The sequence below is a fragment of the Somniosus microcephalus genome, chromosome 8 (assembly GCF_052327205.1).
Source record: "Somniosus microcephalus isolate GS21.2 chromosome 8, FLI_Smic_1.0, whole genome shotgun sequence".
Lineage (NCBI taxonomy): Eukaryota > Metazoa > Chordata > Chondrichthyes > Squaliformes > Somniosidae > Somniosus > Somniosus microcephalus.
Genome location: NC_140994.1, coordinates 84332149 through 84343102, shown reverse-complemented (window position 1 = coordinate 84343102; position 10954 = coordinate 84332149).

The window sequence follows — 10954 nt, the reverse complement described above, 5'->3', positions numbered from 1 at the left end:
GGCTTCGTAGCACCGGCCGCGCCCTGTGAGCTCCACCCTCTCTCTCTCTCTCCTCTTCCCGACAATGCTGCTCGGCCCCATTGAAAAGCCACCCGATCGAGCTCTAGCCCGCCGCAGCCCAGGAAGAATCAGTGTACTACCTGCCACCAACCCGATTAGCTGGAACACCATAGACTGGAGAACCAAGCCCAGCTCTCGACAGCCTCTCCTGCAAATCTTCGAATTCGGTGAATCAGAGGGCGGTTGCCCACGGTCGACGCCCATTTCTTCTGTTTTTTTTCTTTTTGGATTTCTTCCTTCTGGCTTCGACCTCTAATAACTTCGCTTCAGGGATGGATCCCCGTAAGGTGGTGCAGAACTGTAGGTAAGTTCGGATCTGTTCGTCGCCAATGTAATGTCCGTGTGTAATTGAGACAGGGACTGCAGAAGTTGGTTATAACAGGTGTTTACTGAATGGAGACAAAACTGGAACTACTATACAGGCTTATATACAGGGGTGGTCATTACTGGTACTGCAGTATACAGGGGCTGCAGAATATATTTCCTTCTTCAAGGTACATACACTACACCCCCCTGGACAGTGAGTGTACCCCCTGGGCAGTGAGTGTACCCCCCTGGACAGTGAGTGTACCCCTGGGCAGTGAGTGTCCCCCCCGGGCAGTAAGTGTGACCCCTGGGCAGTGAGTGTACCCCTGAGTAGTGAGTGTACCCCTGGGCAGTGAGTCTACCCCCGGGCATTGAATGTACCCCCTGGGCAGTGAGTGTACCCCTGAGCAGTGAGTGTACCCCCGAGCAGAGAGTGTAACCCCGGGCAGTGATTGTACCCCCTGGGCAGTGTGTGTACACCCTAGGCAGTGAGGGTACCCGCTGGGCAGTGAGTGTACCCCTGGACAGTGAGTGTAACCGTGGGAAATGAGTGTACCCCACCTGGGCAGTGAGTGCACCCCCTGGGCAGTGAGTGAACACCCACTGGGCAGTGAGTGTACATCCTGGGCAGTGAGTGTACCCCCGGGGCAGTGAGTGTACCCCCGGGGCAGTGAGTGTACCTCAGGGCAGTGAGTGTACCCCACCTGGGCAGTGAGTGTACCCCCAAGCAGTGAGTGTACCCCCGGGCAGTGAGTGTACCCCCCGGGCAGTGAGTGTACCCCCTGGGCAGTGAGTGTACCCCCTCGGCAGTGTGTGGACCCCGGGCAGTGAGTGTACCCCCCGGGCAGTGAGTGTACCCCCCGGGCAGTGAGTGTACCCCCCGGGCAGTGAGTGTACCCCCTGGGCAGTGAGTGTACCCCCTAGGCAGTGAGTGTATCCCCTGGACAGTGAGTGTACCCCCGCGCAGTGAGTGTACACCCTGGGCAGTGCATGTACCCACCTGGGCAGTGAGTGTACCCCCTGGACAGTGAGTGTACCTCTGGGCAGTGAGTGTACCCCCCGGGCAGTGAGTGTACCTCCTGGGCATTGAGTGTACCCCCTGGGCAGTGAGTGTACCCCTGAGCAGTGAGTGTACCCCCCCCCGGGCAGTGAGTGTACCCCCCTGCGCAGTGATTGTACCTCCTGGGCAGTGAGGGTACCCCCCGGGCAGTGAGAGTACCTCCTGGGCAGTGAGCGTACCCCTGGGAAGTGAGTGTACCCCCTGGGCAGTGAGTGTACCTCCTGGGCAGTGAGTGTAGAGAGAGAATTGCAGACGGAGTGAATACACATGCTGAAGATGGGCTGCTGAGATTTTAGTGTTTTTAGTGTCTAAAGTGGGGAAAAAAAAGTTTCATTTCATTTCAATTTTTAAAAAAGGTTTTAAAATTAAATTTAGTTCTAGTTAAGTTAGTTTAGTTTAGGTTAGTTTAAGTTTAGATTAGTCTCGACAAAGTAGAGAAGGAAAAGACCGCCAGAAAGACTACCAAAAAAAAAACCCAGAGGAAAATAGAGGGAAAAAAAAGCCAAAGCAAAAAAAAAAAAAAGAAACAAGAGAAGAACTACACAAACCAGTGAACGGCAGCCACACGGGGCTTCAGCAGCGGTGGTTGAGTCGGCGGCATCGGGACCGAGTTCGAGGAGGCGAGGTGACTCGGGCCGCAGCCCAGTGGTCCAGCAACCGGCACAGCCGAGGGGACTCGGGCCGCATCCCAGAAATCGGCACAGCCGAGGAGATCCGGAACGCAGCCCGGCAATCGGCACAGCGGAGAGGACTCGGGCCGCATCGCAGAAATCGGCACAGCCGAGGAGATTCGGAACGCAGCCCGGAAATCCAGCAATCAGCACAGCCGAGGGGACTCGGGCCACAGCCCAACAATCCAGCACGGGAAAGGCCCGAGGAGCCAGGCCAGCAGGCACAGAGACCTCTGAGGAGAAGGAGAGCAACCAGAAGGCTCGCAACCAAGACCGTGAGTACAGGGCCCAGGGAGGGAGGCCCAGGGAAAGGCCCGAGGAGCCAGGCCGAAACAGAGGCCCAGAGACCTCTGAGGGGGAGGGGAACAGCCCGAAGGCACCGGGAAACAGTGGCTCACAGACTCAGACCTGAGAAGGGTGAACCCAGGAGCCGAGGCCCAGGGACCACGGGGTCGGAGAGGGGGACCGGGAAAGTTCGCGAACAGGGAGAGGGTAACACCAAACCCGGGGCCCCAGAAAAGCTTATTCTAAGATCAACAATACTTTACCAAAAATGAGCGAATCAGAAGATCCACAGCAGCCCCGCTTCCAGATTCCCCCCAACACCACAAAAAAAGCTATAAAAGCGATCAAGCATGCTCAGATGAGAGAAAAACCAGAAACTCTCTTTACTGACTGTTACAACAATGGGACAAAAAGTAACCTCATATTCTACTCAGATCAGCCAGCGGCTTGGATCAGAGCAATAAAATCACACTATACCAGTGTTAAGCTAAAAAATACCGCAAATGGGTCCATAATGAAAATTAACACACCAGGAGACAGTTCAATCACGACTGTCAACGCGTACAATACCGGAACAATATTAGTGCAAGGCAACCTCGACAAATTTGCAACGGCCTTCAGGACACTGAAAAGATCAACTACGAGGGGAATGAACAGCCCCAGAGTGGCCCGCACTCCCCCCAACATTGACAACTTACCAGGAGAAAATCTGCATGGTTAAGGGATGAACGAGCCACACAGTTCAAACCAGACACTAACCCCGGGGAACCACAGCCACACGATACAACTGACAAACCCCAGCATAACTACCACGGAGGAAGCCACACATAGTTCCCCTACCATTCCCAGCCCACCAAGAGAAGAGCAGCATAGCCAGGAAGTGAGTGAGCCTTCCAGGGCCGACCAGCTTAGCCAGGAAGTGAGTGAGCCTTCCAGGGCCGACCAGACACATACCCCGGGATCACACAGCCAGATACAACCAAAAGATAAATTTTATCAATTAGAGATAGAGATGGTTAAACTTAGAGAGGAGGTCCTCAAATTGAATGACAAACAAAAGCAGGAGAGGGAGAGACACAAGAGAGAGCTGAATAGACTTGATAACCAGGTGAATCTACTTAAGAATCAGGTGAAAGAGCTGCAGGAAAAAGAAGAGAGCCATAGAGGAGAGAAAACACCATTAGACCAGCAACCAGAGACTAGAGATAAGACAAGACAGAGCCGGACGGAACGGCTGCACTCCCACACGGAACAAAAGCAACAGACACACAATACAAGGGGTGCCACACAGACCGACCAGCATGCTGACTCGCAATCTTCCCCCACCACCATGGAACCACAAGCGAGCCGCTCACAAGAGGTACGCACACACCAGACACCCCAGCCCAGCACACACACTATGAGTCCAGGCGAAAGCCACCAGACAGTAAACACAAACAAGGCTGACGTCGTAATACTCATAGACTCAAATGGGAAATTTCTATGGGAGAAAAAGCTCTTCCCTAGAAGTAAAGTAGAAAAGATTTGGTGCCCAACAACAGACAGAGCCATGGGATGGCTGACCAAAGCCAGATTAGGCTCCCCCCAACACATAATAATACACACGGGCACAAATGACCTAAAGGCCAAACAGAAAGAGGTAGCAACATCGCTCAGAGCAATGATTAGGAAGGCAAGCAGTACATTTCCAAACACTAGAATCACTGTTTCCACAATATTGCCGAGAGCAGACTTCAACAACAACACAATTCATAAATGCCAGCATAGCAACAGAATGCGAATCAAACCACAACGTACACCTGGCCCAACACCCCACCCTCGATGAAGAATGTCTTTACGACCACGTCCACATCCAAAGGCAAAAAATATCGATCTTTGCTAAAGCCCTGAAGGACGTCGCTTTTAACCGGGTCCATACCCAGACTCCAAGAGGACCCCCCCCCGACCACCAGAGATCAGCGGGGTACATATCAGGAACACTACAAAGACCACCACCACACCAACCGAGACCGGAGAGGATCCCCATGCAAAACAACATTATCAGACCTGCACCACTCCTGTCCCACAGGGGAATAGGACCGCTACCAGCCAGACAGAGGGAGAGATGCACAGGACGTACGCAATACCTCAGACAGAAACAATCCATTAAGAGACAATAAGCAGATGTGCAGCAGCATCTACTTCCGCCTTATGGATCAAGGACTAATTAATAGAAAGAACTGTAACCAAATTGTATTAACTTTTGTAGACAACTGGGGTGATCTTTTTTTTCCCCACACTTAGACACGACAAACACGTACCACTCTTTAACCTATCATAGAAAAAGATAAAACTTAACATGAAATCCTTATATATTTCGACCTGGAATATCCAAGGTCTACGCTCTTCACTGCGAGAAGTGAAGAGTAGGACCCCAGAGTTCATAGAGGAAACTAAAGATCTAGATATTATCATTTTACAGGAAACTTGGTATAAAGGAAAAGGACACACCGGCTGTCCCCAAGGGTACACTGAGCTAGTGGTCCCCTCCAATAAATTACCAAGTGTAACCCAAGGCAGAGACTCCGGAGGCATACTGATCTGGTTTAAAACAGAACTTAAGAATTACATCAAATTTATAAAAAAGGGCGAAAACCATATGTGGCTCAAACTTGAGAGGGAGATTATCTCAAACACCCAAGATGTTTACATTTGCGCACTTTATATCCCTCCAATCGATTCCCCGTACTACAAAGAGGACACCTTCTCCAACATGGAGGGGGAAATTATCCAATACCAGGCCCAGGGGAACGTGTTGATCTGTGGGGACCTCAATTCAAGAACGGGCGAAGAACCAGACTTCACCAATAATCAGGGAAACAATTACGTATTCGGGAATAACCACTTTGACATCCCTTCCCTTCCATACAGGCATAACTGCGACAAGCAGTCAAATACCAACGGTAAACAGCTACTACAGCTCTGTCGAAACCTGGGTCTGTACATTGTCAATGGTAGGTTCATAGGAGACCTCCTAGGAAGATCGACCTACTGCTCACCTCTTGGCTGCAGCACAGTAGACTATATGATTACAGACTTGGACCCATCCTCTTTCAGAGCATTCACAGTCAAACCACAAACAACACTGTCAGATCACAGTCAAATTACTATGTTTCTCAAAAAGACAGAAACAAACAACATAGAAACACAACCCAGTAAACTGTACAACACCAAAAAATCGTACAGATGGGCCAAAAACGACACGGAAAAATACCAGAAAACAATTAGCAATGCATCAACTCAAGCTCTCTTAGACACCTTTCTGGATAACATATACACTCACAATAAAGAAGGCGTAAACCGGGCAGTTAGTAAACTAAACAATATTTTTGATAATTTGGCAACAAATGCAAACTTGAAAGCTCGCAAGAACAAACCCAAAACAAAAAACTATGAAAAATGGTTTGACCATGATTGCCATAACATGAGGAAAAAACTTAGAAAACTATCAAACCAAAAACACAGACATCCAGAAAACGAGGAATTACGCCTTACTTATTGTCAGACGCTAACACAATACAGAAACACACTCAGGACCAAAAAAGAGCAATTTATTAAGAATACACTCAGCTCCATGGAGGAATCCATTGAGTCGAATTGTTTCTGGGACAACTTGAAAACACTACACAAAAAACAACACGACGATTTGTCCATTCAAAATGGGGACACATGGGTAAACCACTTTGAAAAATTATACCAGAAAAACACACTAGGACCAGAGCAACACCAAATACGCAAAAAACTTGAAAAGCTTGAAATGGCCATAAAAGATAACCAAAACCCGCTAGACGCCATAATAACAGAAAAAGAACTTCTTGAAAAACTCAAGGACCTGCGACCAGGAAAAGCTTGCGGGACAGACGGCATACTAAACGAGATGATTAAACACGCAGACGACAAACTGAAACTGGCTATCCTAAAACTCTTCAACTTGGTTCTGAGTGTCGGTTATTTCCCTGACATCTGGAACAAAGGACTCATAACACCCATATACAAAAGTGGGGACAAAATCGACCCAAACAACTATCGAGGCATCTGTGTAAACAGTAACCTGGGGAAGGTATTCTGTAGCATCATAAACAAAAGACTTATAAACTTCCTTGAAGAGCACAATGTCTTGAGTAAAAGCCAAATTGGATTCCTGCCAAACTATAGAACATCCGATCATATCTTCACCCTACAGACCCTAATTGACAAACACGTTCACCATAACAAAAGCAAAATCTACGCATGCTTTGTAGATTTCCAGAAGGCTTTCGACTCCATCTGGCATGACGGTTTATTCCTGAAACTTATCGAAAGCGGGGTAGGAGGTAAAACATATGATGTAATTAAATCAATGTATACAAACAATAAATGTGCAGTTAAAATTGGAGACAAACAAACAAAATACTTCCCACAGGGGCGGGGGGTGACGCAGGGCTCGCCAATCTCACCGACACTCTTTAATATTTACATTAATGGATTGGCAAAACTACTTGAACAATCTACAGCACCCGGCCTCACCCTATATGAATCCAAGGTTAAATTCCTCCTCTATGCCGACGACCTGGTTCTGCTGTCACCAACTAAGGAGGGTCTACAGCAGAACCTGGACCTGCTGGAGTCGTACTGCCAGACTTGGGCCCTGACAATAAATCCCCAAAAAACCAAAGTCCTTGTGTTCCAGCAAAGATCCAAACAACATGGAACCACAATAAATTTCACAGTAGGAACAACCAAAATTGAACAAACCACTCACTACACATACTTGGGCTTAAAAATCAGTTCTACGGGAAACTTCAAACTGGCTGTGAATGAACTGAAAGAGAAAGCAAGAAGGGCTTTCTATGCCATCAAAAAATCAATCCAAATAGAAATCCCAATTAGCATTTGGCTCAAAATTTTCAAATCAGTAATTGAACCAATTGCACTCTATGGCAGTGAGGTCTGGGGACCACTAACACAACAAGATTTTGCAAAATGGGACAAACACCCAATTGAGATCCTACATGCGGAATTCTGTAAAAGTATCCTCCGGACTCAAAGGAAAACAGTAAACAACGCATGCAGGGCGGAACTAGGCCAATACCCATTAATAATCACTATCCAAAAAAGAGCCACCAAATTTTGGAATCACCTACAAATGAGCAACCCCCAATGCTATCACTACGACGCCCTGAAATGCCAAGAGCTGACCATAAAGAAGAATACCCTCAGTCAACTAGTCCTGGGACTCAATAAAGTAACTAATAACAATACTAACAATAACCAGCCCCAGGACAGTGACAGGGTAACACAAAGAATTCGACCCAACACAATCGTCGCTAAGCAAAAGGAAAAATATCTGTCATATTGGGCAGAAACAACAAAAACCCAAAGCAAACTCAATTGCTACTTGGCCCTAAACAGACAATACAACATAGCTGATTACCTGACCATGGTAAAGGATAACAAACTGAGAAGAACCTTGACAAGGTACAGACTTAGCGAACATAGCCTAGCGATCGAAAAAGGCAGACACAGGCAGACCAGGCTGCCAAGAGAAGACAGGATATGCTCTCACTGCAGTCAGGGAGTAGTTGAGACAGAGATGCACTTCCTCACAGCCTGTGGAAAATATCAGGGCATCAGAGAGAATTTCTATCAAAAATTCTCACAAATATGCCCTGAATTCAGAAATCTGACTGACAACCAAAAACTCCCATTCCTACTGGGGGAGGAGAGAAGCTGTGTAACACTGGCGGCACACTATGTTACAGCTTGCCATGAACAGAGGGACAACCAGTAAACTAAGACAAGAGTATATATAAACAAGGCGAAAATATATTTATAAACTCAGGGATATACCTGTTTATACACTGTATGAATGGAACCGCGTTTATGTGTTCAACCATAAATGTATTTTGATGCTTTGGCAACATAAGATGTACCTTATCATGCCAATAAAGCGATTTGTATTGTATTGTATTGTATTGAGTGTACGCCCTGGGCAGTGAATGTACCCCCGGGAAGTGAGTGTACCCCTGAGCAGTGAGTGTACCCGCCGGGCAGTGAGTGTCCCTCCTGGGCAGTGAGTATACCTCCTGGGCAGTGAGTGTACCCCCTGGGCAGTGAGTGTACCCCCTGGGCAGTGAGTGTACCCCCTGGGCAGTGAGTGTACCCCCTGGGCAGTGAGTGTACCCCCTGGGCAGTGAGTGTACCACCGGGAAGTGAGTGTACCCCTGGGCAGTGAGTGTACCCCTGGGCAGTGAGTGTACCCCCTGGGCAGTGAGTGTACCCCCTGGGCAGTGAGTGTACCCCCTGGGCAGTGAGTGTACCCCCTGGGCAGTGAGTGTACCCTGTGGGCAGTGAGTGTACCCCCTGGGCAGTGAGTGTAACCCCTGGGCAGTGAGTGTACCCCTGGGCAGTGAGTGTACCCCCCTGGGCAGTGAGTGTACCCCCCTGGGCAGTGAGTGTACCCCCCTGGGCAGTGAGTGTACCCCCCTGGGCAGTGAGTGTACCCCCGGGAAGTGAGTGTACCCCTGGGCAGTGATTGTACCCCCTGGGCAGTGATTGTACCCCCTGGACAATGAGTGTGCCCCCTGGGCAGTGAGTGTACCCGCTGGGCAGTGAGTGTACCCCCCTGGGCAGTGAGTGTACCCCCTGGGCAGTGGGTGTACCCTGTGGGCAGTGAGTGTACCCCCTGGGCAGTGAGTGTACCCCCTGGGCAGTGAGTGTACCCCTGGGCAGTGAGTGTACCCCTGGGCAGTGAGTGTACCCCCTGGGCAGTGAGTGTACCCCCTGGGCAGTGAGTGTATCCCCTGGGCAGTGAGTGTACCCCTGGGCAGTGAGTGTACCCCCTGGGCAGTGAGTGTACCCCCTGGGCAGTGAGTGTACCCCCGGGCAGTGTGTGTACCCCCAGGCAGTGTGTGTACCCCTGGGCAATGAGTGTACCCCCCTGGGCAGTGAGTGTACCCCACCTGGGCAGTGAGTGTACACCCTGGGCAGTGAATGAACCCCTGGACAGTGAGTGTAGCCCTGGGCAGTGAGTGTACCCCCTGGGCAGTGAGTGTACCCCCTGGGCAGTGAGTGTACCCCCTGGGCAGTGAATGTACCCCTGAGCAGTGAGTGTACCCCCCGGGCAGTGAGTGTACCTCCTGGGCAGTGAGTGTACCACCTGGGCAGTGAGTGTACCCCGTGGGCAGTGAGTGTACCCCCTGGGCAGTGAGTGTACCCCCTGGGCAGTGAGTGTACCCCCTGGGCAGTGAGTGTACCCCTGGGCAGTGAGTGTACCCCCCCTCCGGGCAATGAGTGTACCCCCTGGGCAGTGAGTGTACCCCATGGGCAGTGAGTGTACCCCCGGGAAGTGAGTGTACCCCAGGCAGTGAGTGTACCCCCTGGGCAGTGAGTGTACCCCCTGGGCAGTGAGTGTACCCCGGGAAGTGAGTGTACCCCTGGGCAGTGAGTATACCCCCTGGGCAGTGAGTGTACCCCTGGGCAGTGAGTGCAGCCCCCCTGGGCAGTGAGTGCAGCCCCCCTGGGCAGTGAGTGTACCCTCTGGGCAGTTTGTGTACCCCCTGGACAGTGAGTGTACCCCCTGGGCAGTGAGTGTACCCCCTTGGCAGTGAGTGTACCCCCTTGGCAGTGAGTGTATCCCCTGGGCAGTGAGTGTACCCCTGGGCAGTGAGTGTACCCCCCCCCCCGGGCAATGAGTGTACCCCCCTGGGCAGTGAGTGTACCCCCTGGGCAGTGTGTACCCCTGGGAAGTGAGTGTTCCCCCGGGAAGTGAGTGTACCCCTGGGCAGTGAGTATACCCCCTGGGCAGTGAGTGTACCCCCTGGGCAGTGAGTGTACCCTTGGGCAGTGAGTGTACCCCCTGGGCCGTGAGTGTACCCCTGGACAGTGAGTGTACCCCCTGGGCATTGAGTGTACCCCTGGGCAGTGAGTGTACCCTTGGGCAGTGAGTGTACCCCTGGACAGTGACTGTACCCCCTGGACAGTGAGTGTACCCCCTGGGCAGTGAGTGTATCCCTGGACAGTGAGTGTACCCCCTGGGCAGTGAGTGTACCCCTAGACAGTGAGTGTACCCCCTGGGCAGTGATTGTACCCCTGGACAGTGAGTGTACCCCCCTGGGCAGTGAGTGTACCCCCTGGGCAGTGTGTGTACCCCCTGGGCAGTGAGTGTACCCCCCCGGGCAGCGAGTGTTCCCCTGGACAGTGAGTGTACCTCCTGGGCAGTGAGCGTACCCCCTGGGCTGTCAGTTTGCTGATCTAAGGCTACGTTAAACAACAATTTGTACAATCAGCAGAGTGACTCACTGCGCATGTGTGACTGGGTGCTCTTCCTGCTCATGTGCCGGTTGTTGTGTCTGAGTTTTCGGCCGGGCTCATGCTGCTGGATTGTTGGCACCGGAAATGCCTGGGAGCACGGCAACCGGAGCAGGTGAGGGAGAGGCTGCAGGGGCGGGCCCAGTGAGAGCCACTGGGGGGAAAGGGGTGGGCTAATCCTCGACACTGTGGGGGAGGTCAGGTCTGACCTCAGCTACAAGGGGGTCGGGGGGTTGTCGGGGTC